General features: G+C 41.3%; 1 protein-coding gene and 1 long non-coding RNA gene across 13 annotated transcripts in view; both read right to left on the bottom strand.

Moving 5' to 3' along the window:
- The window catches only part of NCK2 (NCK adaptor protein 2), a 157,861-nt gene extending 147,347 nt beyond the window's left edge, over nucleotides 1–10,514 (bottom strand). For 5 of the 10 annotated variants that reach the window (XM_042854434.2, XM_042854427.2, XM_008166861.4 and 2 more), the window contains exon 1: nucleotides 9,656–9,931. The gene's annotated coding sequence lies outside the window, so the exon portion shown is untranslated. Of the gene's footprint in view, nucleotides 1–6,649; nucleotides 6,751–9,655; nucleotides 9,932–10,407 lie in introns of those variants that run through there. The other 5 variants (XM_042854431.2, XM_042854425.2, XM_042854436.2 and 2 more) reach the window with 2 other exon arrangements.
- Nucleotides 10,515–11,304: 790 nt separating this feature from the next.
- Nucleotides 11,305–15,048, bottom strand: LOC122174095 (uncharacterized). 3 transcript variants are annotated; one of them, XR_010597689.1, is made up of 3 exons: nucleotides 14,887–15,048; nucleotides 14,397–14,526; nucleotides 11,305–13,010 (listed from the first exon to the last, which is right to left on the bottom strand). It is a non-coding gene; the product is annotated as an uncharacterized LOC122174095 (long non-coding RNA). The 3 variants fall into 3 exon arrangements; XR_010597690.1 differs by lacking the exon at nucleotides 14,887–15,048 and adding an exon at nucleotides 14,621–14,876; XR_006175442.2 differs by lacking the exon at nucleotides 14,887–15,048 and having other exon boundaries at nucleotides 14,397–14,876.
- Nucleotides 15,049–15,853: the final 805 nt, after the last annotated feature.

Here is a 15,853-nt window from a genome sequence, read left to right as displayed (position 1 = left end):
TTAACCTTACACACTATAACAGGGGTCAACAACGTTTGGCACGCGGCTAGCCAGGGTAAGCACCCTGGCGGGCTGGGCCAGTTTATTTACCTGCTGACACAGCAGGTTCAGTCGATCGCGGCCCCCACTGGCCACGGTTCGTCGTCCCGGGCCAATGGGGGCGGCGGGAAGCGGTGCGGGCGAGCAATGTGCTGGCCGCGGCTTCTCGCCGACCCCATTGGCCCAGAACGGCGAACCGCAGCCAGTGGGGGCCGCGATCGGCCGAACCTGCCGCGTCAGCAGGTAAATAAACTGGCCCGGCCCGCCAGGTTGCTTACCCTGGTGAGTCGCGTGCCAAACGTTGCCGACCCCTGCACTATAAGTAGTCCCATTCACTTCAATAGGACTACTCACCCGGCATAAAGTGAGTACGTTTTCGCAGATCAGTGTCACAATGTGCTAGTTAGGATGCAAATAATAAAGAAAAATTAAGAATGATTTAAAAGCAGTGTCAAAAACACAGTAAGACTATCTTTCTGGTTCCCCAATTCTGCGAGGGGAAAGAAAAAAGTTTAAAAATTTAGCAAAATGAACATCCACATCTTTAAAACAGAAAAAGAGTAAATGGTTATAAAATGGCTATTAACAATGATATTACACGACAGTAAAGGTAAAAAATACACACCGGCCATGCAAACAACTTTACTCATCACGGCTTAATGGACAGGCTAGTGTTCTTTTAAAGTAAGACTAAATAATTTCAGATCATTAAGATTCCACATGCATCCCTTAATAGCCTGAGTGCTTATTCAGATGGGTCATCTTCTGATACTTGTGCTAAACACAAGCTTGATTACATCCCAATTTTAAAACAAATACAAATTACATAACCCTTACACAGATATCTGATTAAACTCCTAATATTCTCAAATTAGGTCATTCAGAATCCTTAATATTATAAAACAAAGTATTTTGATGTAAGAAAATGTTACTCATTCAGTGTCAAGCGGAGGGCAGATCCCTTATTATAATGTTTATTATTTGAGATAATGTTAACTTTCCTCTTTACAGATGTTACATGGAATTCAAAATTTCATGTAAAAGTAAGTCCACAATAGAAATATTTTGTACAATCGCAGCACTGTTAACAGAGTCAAAGTGACTACAAAACCTGACAGAGCTAAGCAGTGACAAGTCATCAAAAAATTAAAAACAGGAAAAAACAGAGCACTTGGTAAATTAGATTCTTAATGATTCACATTCTTTGTAAAGAAAATATTTAACAATAAGTGCTTACTTAAATATTTTTGTATTCAACCTTTATGCTTGAAATTCTCACTGTTTTCCTTTAGTAGCCATAATATTGTATCCATTTTGTCATTTTTAATTAAAAAACATAAGCCTGTTGAAAAGAGACAAGAAAAAATAACCATTGACAAATTTTATTTTTGATAATATATTTTATTTGACAAATTTGACAAAGTAAGTCTTAAACAGGATTATGGGGGAATCTGTGTAAGGCTGACTAAACAAAGGATATGGTACCATACAACAGAACAAATGGGAAGAGGGTAACTGCAACAACTAGCTGCCACCAATTTCTAATTCTTTAATGCTACAGAAGGTGCATAGACAACATTTTTCACTGATAAAAAAATACACAACTGTACCATAAAACCTGTCTACTACTGTCAGTTTCATCTTATTTAAACTGAGTTGCCATGCAATAGTACATACTGAAGTACTATGCCTTCAAGTTACACTGTCGTTATGTATAGATTCTTTTCTAGGTTTACAAAATTTCTGAGTTTTAGTTTAAGCCAAAAGAGATGCCCAACTGCAACTGCAAGTTTACTGATAACTGTTAGTCAAAGCGAAACAACAAAAAATAGGAACTTTTGTATCACTGCTGGGTTTCTTCTCCTCTCCTTCCCATGACCTCCACGTGTCAGCTTCTTGCTCCTCCCTCAATTACAAAACTGAAGAGTGGGGTTGATACATTGACTAGTAGTTGCCAACGCTTCAAAATTTTTAAATAAAGCAAATAAATGCTTTCTTCTAACACAATGTGCTCAAATTTTTGCTGCTTGGTACTTTTTCTAAAGGGGAGTTAAGTAAATATTGTACACATTTGCAATAGCTTATAAATTTATAAACTGATTAAAAGGGAGTCTTAAAATGAAACAAATGTGGTTTTAATTGGTAAGAGTAAATGTTCAATGCCAATTTTATTGAATTTAGCATTTTTTCCAGCCAATCCAATTTTATACGTTAGTTGTTGGACAAATGCGAACTTTAAATTACAATGGGATCTTGTATTTCTGCTCCACTGAAGAGATGAAAGAATTCTACAATAAATTTTGCTAAGTTGTGGGGCAACATTAACTTATAGCTGTCTGTATTTCCACTCCATAGAATCCAGAATCCTTGCCAGTTCATCATGCAATAGTTGTGAAATTTAATAACCCTTTTAGTATGTTTGGAAGTACATCATACGTCCAGGAAAATGAACATGTGGTTTGTCATTATGACAGATTAACAAAGTGCAGCCCCAAAATGTTGTCTACAGATATGTGCATTGCTTTTTGCACTGAAAGGTTGAAAAATCCTTCCCTGGTCACTATACAAAATGGCACCAGCTTTTCAACTAAGCACTGAATTTCTTTCGAACATCATTCATTTAGGTTGACGCTGGATGCCAACCAAATGTATAATGAAGATGAGAAATAGAAAACACCAAATCAAAACACACTGCAATTTGAAGAAAGGAAGGAAAAGACCCTACATCTATACTACATTGGGTTGTCATCTCATCAGAACTAAAGCTAAGGAGGATACATTCTGTTCTGTACTCAGTTCTCCTCTAAGAAGTGATGCTATGATTCAGCAAGTGGCAGTCTTAATTCATTAATGTCTCTAAGATACTTTGATAGTCTTAGATAGAAGTTCAAAATAAATTATTATTAAAATGGTAAGTTAAACTCTGCCTTCCTAAATTACTCCTGTAATGTCAACTAGATTTAGCGATCTTCGTTTTCTGCCCTATACTCCTAGTGTAGTGTAGCTGAGGGCTGTTAAACTGATATATTTTACCACAGAGATGGCTAAAACTTCAGTGATGACTGAAGTAACTGTTGTATAGTTTTTAAAGTACTTTGGAAATCATATGGAATGAAAGGCTTTAAAACATGGTATTTCTTTGCTGTTCAGATCTTTATAACAATGCATTTAATTTGATATATTTAATATAATTTTTAAAAAAATGTTTTCTTCTCAAAATTATCTAAGCCAATTATGAACAGCCAGCTGCTCTTCAACATTTAATGACCTCTTTTAAAATTAAATAAAAGACACTATAGCTGATAGATGCAATCATTCCAAAAAACAAACTCAGCCCTTTTCTATGGAGATCAGTGTTGGTAACTTTCAGCACTAAGCAGCTAGCAACCTCCAATGCTAGTAGAATCTAGCTTCTTGCTGCAACATAAGAAGCAGTACACTTCCCTTTACCAGCCCCCGCCTCCCATCCATCTTCCCATTGATGGCTCCAAGTTGGACTGAATACCCATATTTGTGTCAGCCTGACCCACAGCTACTGTAAGAAGACTGCTGCCATTACTAAGGAAAGCAGACAACTCCTGCGTAAAGCAGAAGCTGTTAGCAGCTGAGAAAATGAGAAGCACCTACCCACGTACTATAACAAAGGATGGGATTGAGTGCACTTGCTTTACTGAACACAGTCCTCAAGCTCTGTCCCTTAAAAAAGCTTCTAAATCCACCTGTATCCCTTTTTCTATTAAAATAAAAAACAGCCACAAATAATCTGGACCTTTCATCATCCCCAAAATATTAACCCGCATCAGGAAAAATGCTATCACTCTCCCCTTCTTAAAAAAAAACCAATAAAATAAATTTGTAAAACAAAACATCCCTTTAGGTCTGCCAGTGCATTTTCTTTTATTGTTGATCAGTTCAAACTAAAATATTTGGGATAGGATGCTTGTACAGCATCCAACCCATTATGAGCACTTAAAAAATAATCCAAGTAGAATCCTTTGACAAGGTGGCAAAAAGGAGAAGGTGTGCTGCCCACCACAGTATCCAAGCTAGGAGACTAACTGTGCTTCTGACAGATTATGGACCATATCCTAGCTCCCAACCTGCCTTTCAATCAGGAGTAAAGACATTTATTTAAAAATAAAAGCATTCACTTCAAAGGGCCCTCCCCGATTTGAAAGCAGACCTATACTATGTTTCCTATATCAATGGATCTTGACCATACTTGACATACTGTATACCTCAATATCTGCATTGCACTACATAAACAATTACCTAAAATAAAACAGGTGCAACCTGGCTGAGGTTAAAGCTGCTGAAGAAACCACTTTTCTGATTTCTATGTATTTAAATTTTCCAACTCAGACACTACATTAATGTAATGTATATTTATATCTCAAAGTCTTCTAAGGAATGTAAAGTTGTCCTTCCTAGACCATTGCATGGTCATCTTGAGTTTTACCTACTTCACAGTATAAATACATACAAGTTGAATATCACCACATTGAAACCTATGTCAGTTTTGACGCTGACCTCATCCATCAGGCAGGAAAGAAAATCACATTGCCATATAAAGCTTATTTCTGACATTCACAAAACACTCTGTTACAGCCTAGCAAATACAGTGGATACTTAGGTAACTAACCAAAAAATTTTCATAACATTCAGTATTTTTCAAATTCAACACTTTACTGAAAGTGCACTCTTCTTGTTTCTATGCATATTTAGAACAGTTTAGCAGCAATTATCAACATTATTAATTTAAATCAAGATTTTTTTATCCACACTTGAGCTTATACACTTAATAAAGCCTACTAAATCTTAAAAATACACTCTGTTGAACCAACTTGCTATACAAGAAGTGTTTTTTCTCATGGGTTCAAAATTTAGGATCCATTCTTTTGTTAACAATGGAAACAAATTCATCCACAATGTGGAAGATGAATACTTTACACAGATCTGTTCTTATAATTCAACTTTCTATTCCATTTCATGTTTTCATGCACTGTAAATGAATTCTTTTCATTTGTATTAATTAAAAATAACAAATCATACATTTATGTAGCCCCTTCACCATGAGAAATTTCAAATCACTTAAAAAAACTAAACACCATAAAGAATTGCTTCACCCACTATTAAAGTGAAATATATCATCAGTTTACCTATACAGACCACCACTACCGAATAATTTATGATAAACTGGCTAATGTATCTAATAGCAACTGCAGGCAGATTTCCGTAGATAAAATGGAATTATCGAAAATGGAAATTGGCTTGGAACACTTGGGTCAACACTCAGTCTTGCAAAAAGCGCTATGGGTTGTTTAATGATCACAAGGCATTGGGACCTTGTTTAATATCTCTTCCAGAAGATGGTATCTCATAACAGTGCCGTACCAGCACGGGAAATTGGTTTAGCTGACTGGCTTTTCTATACATCAAGTTACCGCACAGCAAGCCAGGTTGTGAATAGCGCATCAACTTCCCACACAGTAACATCCTGTGAGGACACTGCTACAGTGCACTGAAAGTTCTGGAGTGCAACTTGGCCTGAAAGCATAGTTAGCCAAGCAAAAATCCTGAAGTGAGAGACTTGGCAAACTATAGTTTCAAGCCAAGCTGAACTCCAGGACTTTCACTGTGCTGCAATAATGTCCACACAGGACACATTACTGAACAGCAAGCTGGTGTGCTATAGTCTCACTCTGGCTTGCCATGTAGCAACTTGCCATGTCGGTGAGCACTTAGAGGAAATAATGCTACCTACTAAATGACCAAGACCAGCTGAGTTTTCCATGGAGATATTCCATCCAAATATTGATAGAGGTACCACCCTACTTAACTTGTGAGTGTTTACAACATCTCACCCTATGGAAACTGAAGGCATTGTGGTATTTATGCATACCTTAAATATGATAAAAAGAAAATGCACTCTTTAGGTATTTTCCTTTAAGGAAAGTGAAAAAGCAGCTCTCCTCCACAGCTACTTCGCCCATCCCCAGAGGCTAGCCCTCCAAAACCGGGCTGAGCTATTTTGATGGAACACCGTGTCCAATGAGGCCTATCCAGGATTTTTCACCACTACTAATTTCATTTTGAACTCAAACTAAAAACACTAGAGAAACTAAATTTATGCAAACCACTGGGAAATTACTTCAAATCTTTTGACTAGTTCCACAAATAAAATTCCTAACATAGAAAAAGTAATGATTACAGCCATGCCTTGAAAAATCCATTTATCAGGTTAAGTGGAAAGTTTTCCCTGATAAGCGGGCCTAAAGACAGCCTTTCAACCCTGAGCCAAATATACACTAATACAGTATTGTCTCCATGAGTCTCTAGGCAGCTCTGATGCTGCTGCAGCTCATAACTTGCCAAGCAGCAGCACCCTGAGTAACTCCACCAAGAAGCAGCAGTGTTAAAAAATAGACAACTCTAGTCAGTTTCACTATTGCTGTTCAGAACAGAAGCCAAAAATGAAGCTGCTGGAATCTCAAATTTTAGGCTGCTGCTGAGGAAAGCTATGGATATCAGCAAAGGAATATACAACAGTTATCAACAGTGGAAGAGAACGCAAGAAGAATAAATTATAGGGAAGAAAAGAATAGCAGACCTTTGTCCTGCTCTCTCTCCTTGCAGCAGCCAGGAGATGCTGGGAGAGGTGTAGATTGGTGCAGACCTTTCCTCACCCAACTACACAGAGCTATCAGGAGGCTTTCAAGGGAAATGAAGGGGGAAAAAGAAGAAGAGATAGTAAATTCCCTCTGTTACAGCAGCCAGTGAGATGCTGGAGTTTCAAATTTATCAGACACCTACTACCCAGAGGTCAATATAAGGAACCATGCAGAAGGTAGATGTCTAATTACAACCTTTGTGTTTCTTTTGCAGGAGAGCAAGGGGAAGAAGTTTTGGAAGATTATTATATGGCTCAAGGAGCTGGAATATCCCTTTCACCTTTGGGCAACGATTCAAATACAGCTAACACAGGCACTGTCAAAATGTTTACCATCTTAAGGCTGTTCACTGACCTGTAAACAATTATTTGCAAATATTAGTCTTGATGATAGTAGGCAAGAGTGCCTCCAATCTCCACCCCTACTCACAAATATCTTCTGCACAACTGGCCTCCTTGTTGGAAGTCTCAGCAAAGAAAACAAGGAATAGTTATGAAGACTGAAACGCTCTCCATTGGGACATGCTGGTGGGATAGCAAAACTTGAAATATAAACTTAAAAACCTGATTGCTTGGGTCAGACAGAAGATTTCAGTTTTCAGAGTTGTAAAGACAATATCTTTCAGAAGCACTAAAATCACTAAGCTACCTAAATTTTCTTATTTTGTAGTTACAGTTATGTCTACAATCCAAATATAAGATGTATTGGCATTATAGTTCCTAAGCAGTGATGACAGGCTAAGATTGCTTAAGAGCAGTTGCAGCAGACAGCAGAGTAATGACATGTCCCAGAGGAAATACTGTTAAGCTAAAAAGAGACCTTTTCTAAGAAGCTCTCATCTGGTAAGCACTTAAAAACCTAAACTTCTCCTCCGTTCTAAGCTACTGGCCCAAGTTCTGGAGAACAGAAGCTACTGGCAGAGCTAACTTGTATATATGGCATTAGGACAACACTACTGTGCCATCACTGAAAAGAAGTCTGATTTCCTATTGTTCAGTAAGCTGCTACAGCAACAGTATGGCCTTCAGAGACAACTACCGCTCCAGCCCAAACAAGAAAGTGGAAACAGAAATGGAATTCAGATACACAAAGGGCAAAATTAAATAAAAAGTGTATATGGCACTCAAATTTTTAAACCAACACAGGGAAAAAAGAACAATTTTAAGTTAAATTCAATATTTAGTTCACAACTTCATTTCAATATACACAGCTATTTACAGTGCAATGGTCCTCTAACAGGAGACATGAAATACCATACAAACTACATTACACGAAGATTAATCAAAGTTGCAATTCTAACCTGAATTACTAACCTATTCTGCCCACACAGAGTCTCACAGAAGGCTATCTGTAGGTTTGTTTTTGGATTGTTTTTTATTAACCTAAATCAAATAACTGAGGTATTATTTTGATCCCCCATCCCCAGCCCCTGTAGATTGCTCAATATTATGGATTATTAGTCTGGCTACCATAACACTAATATAAATGGGAAGTATCAGCCTACCACAATGTACTGATTTAAATGGCATTAAATGTAACACCGTTTCTACAAAAGTGAAATACAGTTTTAGATATATATGCAAAGTTAAAACTCACCAAATATAAATATCAGAATATTCCTATGTTGAAGCATCTGAAGGTTGTTTTGGCTTTGTTAGTTTGTTTGTTTTAATTAAAAAGAAGAACAGGAGTACTTGTGGCACCTTAGAGACTAACAAATTTATTAGAGCATAAGCTTTCGTGGACTACAGCCCACTTCTTCGGATGCATATAGAAGTGGGCTGTAGTCCATGAAAGCTTATGTTCTAATAAATTTGTTAGTCTCTAAGGTGCCACAAGTACTCCTGTTCTTCTTTTTGCGGATACAGACTAACACGGCTGCTACTCTGAAACCTTTGTTTTAATTGTGTCATGTGCTGGCTTTGATTTATTAAATAGGTACAAAAGGTCTAATATTCTCTAAACATGTTTTATAAACATGTATTACCACATATAAAAACTGAGTTCCATGCCCTAGTAAACAAATCACAGTTGTTAATTTTTGAATACTAATGCATGTCAATGTTTCAAATACAACATTAAAATCTTCTGAAAACTTCATACGATACCAACTTTCCATTAGAAAGTAAACTTTAACATTTAAGATGAAATAAATACTAGGTGCTACTTGACGTAAATATTCCTAGTAAATTGCAGATGATGAAGTTATTAAAAACAGAAATGCAAATAATCAGTTTTGCCTTTGCCAATTTGCTTTTATTATACTCCCACCATCTTTATTCGGGATTTATTATCACATCAGGAACTGGACATACTAAGACTGGTTATTTTATTGACGGGGTTATCATTTGAGTCCTAGCTGAACACTGTTTTTTGCCCCTTTGCTTGTCGGGCTCTGAGCTACACAGCAAGACCTGGGCTGCACTTAATTTAAGCCATGTTAGAAGTAGCTCGCCTCCCGTGTCAGCCCGCAGAGCAGGGTGAGGCGGCGAGCCCGGCGGAGTCCCAGACCCCGGCTAGAGACGCAGCCGCCGCGCGGCTCTGCCCTGCCCCTTCCCCAGCACGGACCCTGCTACAAAACAGCAGCAGCAGCTGTCAGGCAAAAAAAGAAAAAAACCAACTCCGCGCGGACGAGGCGCTTGTGCGGCTCCATCGCCCGGACCGGCCTCCCCCCAGTCACAGCGACGGAACGTGGCAGCGAAACACCCTCCCCCCGCCGCCTTCCCGCGGCTTCCTGCGGCCCCGGGCTCGCCGCCCCCGCCCAGCCGAGTCCCACCCACCCCGCCCCCTGGGGCTCCCCCCAGCGCGGGGCTCCAGGCCCGGTAACCGACGGGGGAAAGGGGCTCTAGGCCCGGCAGCGCCCCCCGGGGCCGCCCAACTCCCCAGCAGCGGCCGCCACAAGTTTGCGGCGGGTGCCGTCCCCTCCCGGCTGGCCCGGCTCTCACCTCGGGCCGGGCAGCGCTGGCTCGTGGCGGGCGGGGGCCCGGCGCTCTCCGGCCGCGGGGCGGGAGCGGAGCAGTAATGGCACCAGTGGCGGCGGCGGAGGGGGGGGGGGTCTCCCAGGCGGGCTCCGCTCTTTGTCTCGGCGGCGGCGGTTGGCTCCCCCGCGCGCTCTGCCCCCTCCCCGGCGGATGCGTCCTCGTGAGGGGCCGAGTCCCCCCCTTCCTCTTCCTCACCCCTCCCCCGGGCCGGCCGGACGTGCCCAAGGCCCCGGCGCTCCTGCCTCTCCTCAGCCCGGCGGCGGCGGCGGCAGCAGCAGCAGCAACAGCCCCTCCCCCAGCTACACACCCCTCCCCTTCCCTTCCTTCCCTTCCCTTCCTGCCTGCCGCGGCCGGGATCGGCCGGGAGGGGCGGGCCCCTGGACTCCCCCTCGCTCCAGCCGGGAGCTGCTCGGGGGCCGGGCAGCTGCTGGGGGCGGCTCCCTCCCTCCTCCGCCCCCCAACCCGCAAAGTTTGGGGGGTCCGGGCCCGCTCCTAAGGGCGGAGCCGCTAACGCTGCAGGACGGCCGGGATCGGGCCCACGGCTGGGCACACCTGAGCGCTGTGAGCCGGGCCGGGCCAGGGCTCAGGAGGAGCTGGGTCGCCAGGGCTGTGCTGCCCCAGGCGTGTGGGCCAAGCCTCGCCGAGCCCAGGCTGCGTGTGCCGGGCTGAGGGGAGCCAAAGCAGGTCGCTCTGACTGTAAACTGAGCAAAACTGACCTGGAGCGACTGAGAGAGACGGTGTGAGAGAGAAAAGATGGAGCCGCACAAAGCCGTTCCCCCACCCACCCTCATTTGACTCTAGCAGCGCTACAGAGTTTGCAGCGTGATATGTGCCTAAGGCGTCCTTCGCAAGGGACTCTCTGCCTAACACATCCTTTGTCAGGGATTCACTCGAGAGGATTTCAGTCATTTCTCCTGCCGACCTGCAAATGTTTCCCTCTCCTTCCCGACAAGTTGAATTGGGGTTAGCTGGCAGGGCTGGGGACAAAGCGCTTGGCCTGCCCACTAAAAATAGAAAGCATTCAATGTTATTCCCCGAAGTGCCACCCTAGGGAAGGGAACTTTCAGGAATAGCATCACAGCGTCTAATCGAGCGGATTGGCCAAGGCTGTGAGATCACTTGCAGAAGCTCTGCCTCCTGGAGGCAGGACTGGAGCGGAGGGAATACACCAGCTCAGAAGCTCCTTAGTTAAAAGGTAATGGGAGTACTGCTTCTGTGCAAGAAATTAAATGTAAAATCTGGTTACTGCAATAGCACAGTTGTGACTTTAAGAGCACAGAAATAGGAAACGCCTACATTAAATCCACATCACTTTAATGTGTCCATATTACACATCTAGTATTTTGGATTATGTTGGGATGCTACAGTAAAGTAGTAATAACGTTTAAAGCATGCGTAGTATGAGAAAATAAGCATTGCTGCTTCCCATGAGAACCATAAATTTTGCATTTCCTGGCTTTTTTGCCATTGTAAACATTCAACTTCTATATTTTTTAACAGATTTTTGTATTTAATTTTCCTAGGTTCTCCTCTGCTCTTCCCCTCTCCAAAACAAAAAACTGTGTGCAAGACAGGAAAACTTCTGAAATCACTGAGACATTTTCCACAAAAGACATACCACTGCATAAGTATGCAACACACCCGTCCTATTATGACTGCATCTCTATCTGAGTAAAGTGTGCCAGGTAGAAATGCTCATGCCAGATACACATTAAATGAGTCAAGCAACCCCTTTTCAATGCATGCACTGATTGTAGGTTCAGTAACATGCCCTCACTCAGCCCCATTGAAGTCAGTGGGGCTCCACCCAGGTAGAGGCATTGGCAGGATTTAGCTCCTAATTGTTTGACACTAACAATTATATATATTGTAATAAAACAAATGTCTTTGCCCACATCATTAACACTACCATATCAGTTTCATTTTGCCTTAGAGTCATTTTCACTTTAATGTTCTTAGTAAAGCAATGTTGGGGTTTCAAATATGTTTGTTTGGAGAATGTTTTTAAACAAACAATGTTATAGACACTTTTAAATGGAAAAAATGTCTGTTGGTCGTATATTTTATAAATGTTTAAAATAATTGAAAATTTAGGCCAAATCTTAAATGCGTGCTGCAACATATCATGAAAATGTCTATTGCCCATACTCAGTTCAGTATTTTTTAATGTTAATAACTATGGGTGAATCCTCCTTCAATAGAAGTCAATGGGTGTTTTACTACTAACACCAGAGGGGTCAGAACTGAACTCATTGTTACATATGAGAGGCAGCACGGTCTAATACAGTGGTCTTCAACCTTTTGGGGTCTGTACTTCTCAAAATACCAGCAAATCATCAATGACCCACCCTATGCGGGAATAACAAGGGGCTATTTTGTGGGAGTAAGTGATAACAGGGTAGGAGGAGCTGCTGGTTGGAGTCTTGTAGGGGAGGCTGGCTCTACTGGAAGGTGGGTGGGGGTTGATAATGCCTGGGTACTGTGGGTTGAGGCTGCTAATACTGCTAGGTAGGGGGCTTATGGAATAGGTAAGAGGGACTGGTACTGTTGTGTTCTTCCCTCATTCTCTCCTCATATTCCCTCATTTTCAATGAACATCACTCATTTTTGTCCCAAAGTTATTTACATTGCACACAAATTTGGTGTCCCCTCACTTGTACTGCTAAAAATTTGAATAAAAATTAAAGAATTCTGAAACTGAAGTTATAGCAAGGTTATTTACACTAAAGGAGGGAATCCCACAGTGTTTGGACCTTGGGAAGTTGAAAGGTACAAATGTGCCTTCTCCCCATTAAATAGCACTCAGGTTCCAGGGCAGCACTGCTATGGCTGCGCACACTGTTAATTCAGCTCCTTTTCTCTGCCTTAGAGCTGTGCATTGTGGGGTGGGAGGGAGACGGAAAAATTCCAGTGTTAGTTTTAGAGGTGGATCAGCAAGCAATGGGAGGAAAGTAAAGGAACTGCACCTTTCTCTATCCTCCTCAAACTATGCCTGAGTCCTAGTACCCAAGAATGTTTTGGCCTTATCTGGTGAGGTATGCACCATTTCCTGGTGGTGGTACCCAAGGGGTTGGCAGGACTCACAATATTGCCAACCCCAAATGTTCAAAAATAATGAGATTGGCTTTAAAATCATGAGATTATGTAAAAACAATAGATTGGTGTTCTTTTTATTTGCCTTCAGCTTTTTGAGCCTTTAGGGTCCACTGGGATCACATTTTGAAGCTATATCCACAGCCATGAGGGATAGAAAATTTACTTTTTCTTGAAAAGTGAAGGCTGAATTCATCACATATCCACTTGACTCCAGGAGCTGGGGCTTTAAAAAAAACAGTAATTATCATGAGACTCATGACAAAATCACAAGAGTTGGCAACACTGCATCTATATAAAATGATCATACAGGATTAGAAGCTGGGAACCCCTTAGTTCTAATCTTAGGTACTGATCACTCCTGGGCTATGGGTAGGGTCCTACCAAATTCATAGCCCTGAAAAACACATCATGGACTATGAAATCTAATCCCCCTCATGAAATCTGGTGCCCAGTTGGGGGCTCCTACCTTGCTGCTAGTCCCAGTCGAGGATGGGGAGGGACAAAGACTTCCTCTTCCCCTGCAGGGGCCACTCCCAGGGTGGGTCAGACCCACATCCGGGATCTCCCCTGGCTCCAGCTGTCAGCCCCCCTCCCCGCCCCCCCCCCAGCTGACAGCTTCAGTTGCTAGCCCCCCCGGCACAGGGAGGGCACGGCTCAACCTTCCCACCCTGTGACACACACCCTCACCCTGACTGCCTTTTGGATTGGGACTCCCCACAGTTAAAACACTGTGAAATTACAGATAAAAACATCTGAAAATGTGAAATTGACTAATTTTGAAACCCTGGCCATGAAATTAACCAAAATGGACTGTGAATTTGGTAGGGCCCTAGCTATGAGCAAGTCACAATCTTTTTGTGTCTCAGTGTTCTCATCTGAAAAATAGTGATGATACAGCCTTATTCATTAGGGGACTGTGGTGATTAGTTAGTTAATATTTATGCAGTAAGAAGTAGAGAACTATGTAAGTGATAGATGCTACTATTAATTTTAAAATGAAAGTTTGTAAACTTAGCAAAACCTGCATTCCTCAGTAATGACTACTTACACATAAGCTGGAAGTTTAAAGAAAAGTTCTGTCATTTTCTGCATTACAACCTGTATTAAGGTAGGGATGCATTCATAACAAGTAGCACGCGGGTATGTTGCATACATATTCAGTGGCACATTTTTGTAAACAAATGTATCAGGATAGATTTTTTGTTAAGCTTTGATAACTCAGAAACTGCTAAAGGAATTTTCCACAAACTAAAAATAAAATAAAATGGAAAAAAACCCCACCATATTTGGGCAGAAGCAAAACATGGAAAATTTCACCCTAGAAGATTTGTTTCGAAAAGGTATGATTTGGGACCTGATTTTGGAACTGTTTCTGTGGGGGCAGCCCCTTCTGCCTGTTTGGTAAGTCATGGGGGCTCTCTGCAGTGGAAGGGTCTGGCCTGGTGGAGTAATTTGCAGGACTGGGTGCTTAGCAAGTAAAAACCAAGTTATAATAAAAGTCATTTTGCAACTATGCAGTAGTACTCCTATGAATGCTACAATAACTTAATAACTACACAATTTTAACTAAATTTACATTTTGCTATGAGGAAAGAGGGCTTGCACTTACCAATACTAGCTGAGTCTCTCTCTCTCACCAGTTCATTTTTCCTGGCTCTTGAGACAATAATACATAATCCTGTCACAGGCAGCTCCAAACTAAACTCATGGGATAATGAAAAACCTCCACGGATTCTTCCCTAATCAGGAAAAAACAGTAGAGGGAACTTAGTACTTATCTACCATATAGGGGCTTTCAGCTTCTGAAACAGGCCAATTTTTCAAAATTATTACTTTTCCTAGGATCTTTCTGCTTCACGAATCTAAATCCTTTTCCTGTTTAAACTAGGTGTCTTATAATTATTCCTAAAATATGTGGATAATTCCATTTTACATCTGTTAGTTTCTTCCCTTATCCTACTCATTTCTACTTTTAATTAACTTTCTGAATACTAATTCCTCCCTGATGTGACTCCATAGAAGTCAGCTGGCTCCTTCTTACTTTCAACTATGGCTCTGTCTACACGAACCAGGAAGCAGCAAAAAGACCCTTTTCTTACCTGAGTGAATTCTCCACCCTCACATTGGAATTTGATTAGCCCAGCTGCCTGCCTTCTAAGTATCAGTCAGTGTGCAACTCCCTCACCTGAGACAATGCTTAAGGTTCCAGGAAATGGAAAAGAATAATGAGTAGTTACCCTTTAGACCAACGATAACCTGGGACAGCATTCCTTCTTAGGGACTGATCCTGCACACCCTTACTATTTCAATGGAATCAGTTGTGTAAGGGCTTTTGTTTTATCAGTACAAAATGTACTGCAGGTGTAATTACAGAGAGATGGATAATTTCTGCTGTAGTTAAGGTTGAACCTAAGCTGCCTATTATAAACTCAATTTTGACCCTTCCCACCGCACCCAATCCTTCACATTATTATTTTTGAGTGCTGTAGTGTGTTAGGTGCTGTACAGAGGACTATAATACCTGCACCAAGGAATTTACAATCTAAATTAAACAGACTATAAAGCTCAGATATACAGTACACCAAATAATGGTTAAAAGTGGCATAGATATCTTAGATATTTAAATAGATATCATAGATATTTTAAAATACAGTTTTAAAAAGCACATTTAGTTTTGGTGAATTAATATTCATATGATTTGTGGAGGAAAAGTGTTTTAAGGAGGGATTGAAATGAATATATTGTCTTAATGCAAAGGACAAAATTAAGGTATATTTAATTCTATTAAGAAATGATTCTTTAAAGTAGGTTTTCCAAACTGTGGGTTATTATGACCCACAAAAGGGTCGTGGAAGGGGTGTGGGGTAAGTAAAAATGTAAATTTAGTTTAAAAAAAATCAATAAATGTAAACTTATTTTCTTTGGCTGCCTCTGAAGGAGAGGTAGCCAGCTGTAGTTGCAGAAGTTTGAAAGTTCTCATCCCATTTCATCCTGATATCTCTACAAATCAAGTTTCTCTTCTGATGGGGGCGATAACAATGAAGTATTTCAATTGCCTGTCTGCTG

The sequence above is a fragment of the Chrysemys picta genome, chromosome 1, assembly GCF_011386835.1.
Source record: "Chrysemys picta bellii isolate R12L10 chromosome 1, ASM1138683v2, whole genome shotgun sequence".
In the NCBI taxonomy this organism is placed as follows: Eukaryota; Metazoa; Chordata; order Testudines; family Emydidae; genus Chrysemys; species Chrysemys picta.
This window is presented reverse-complemented; position numbering and strand designations above follow the sequence as displayed.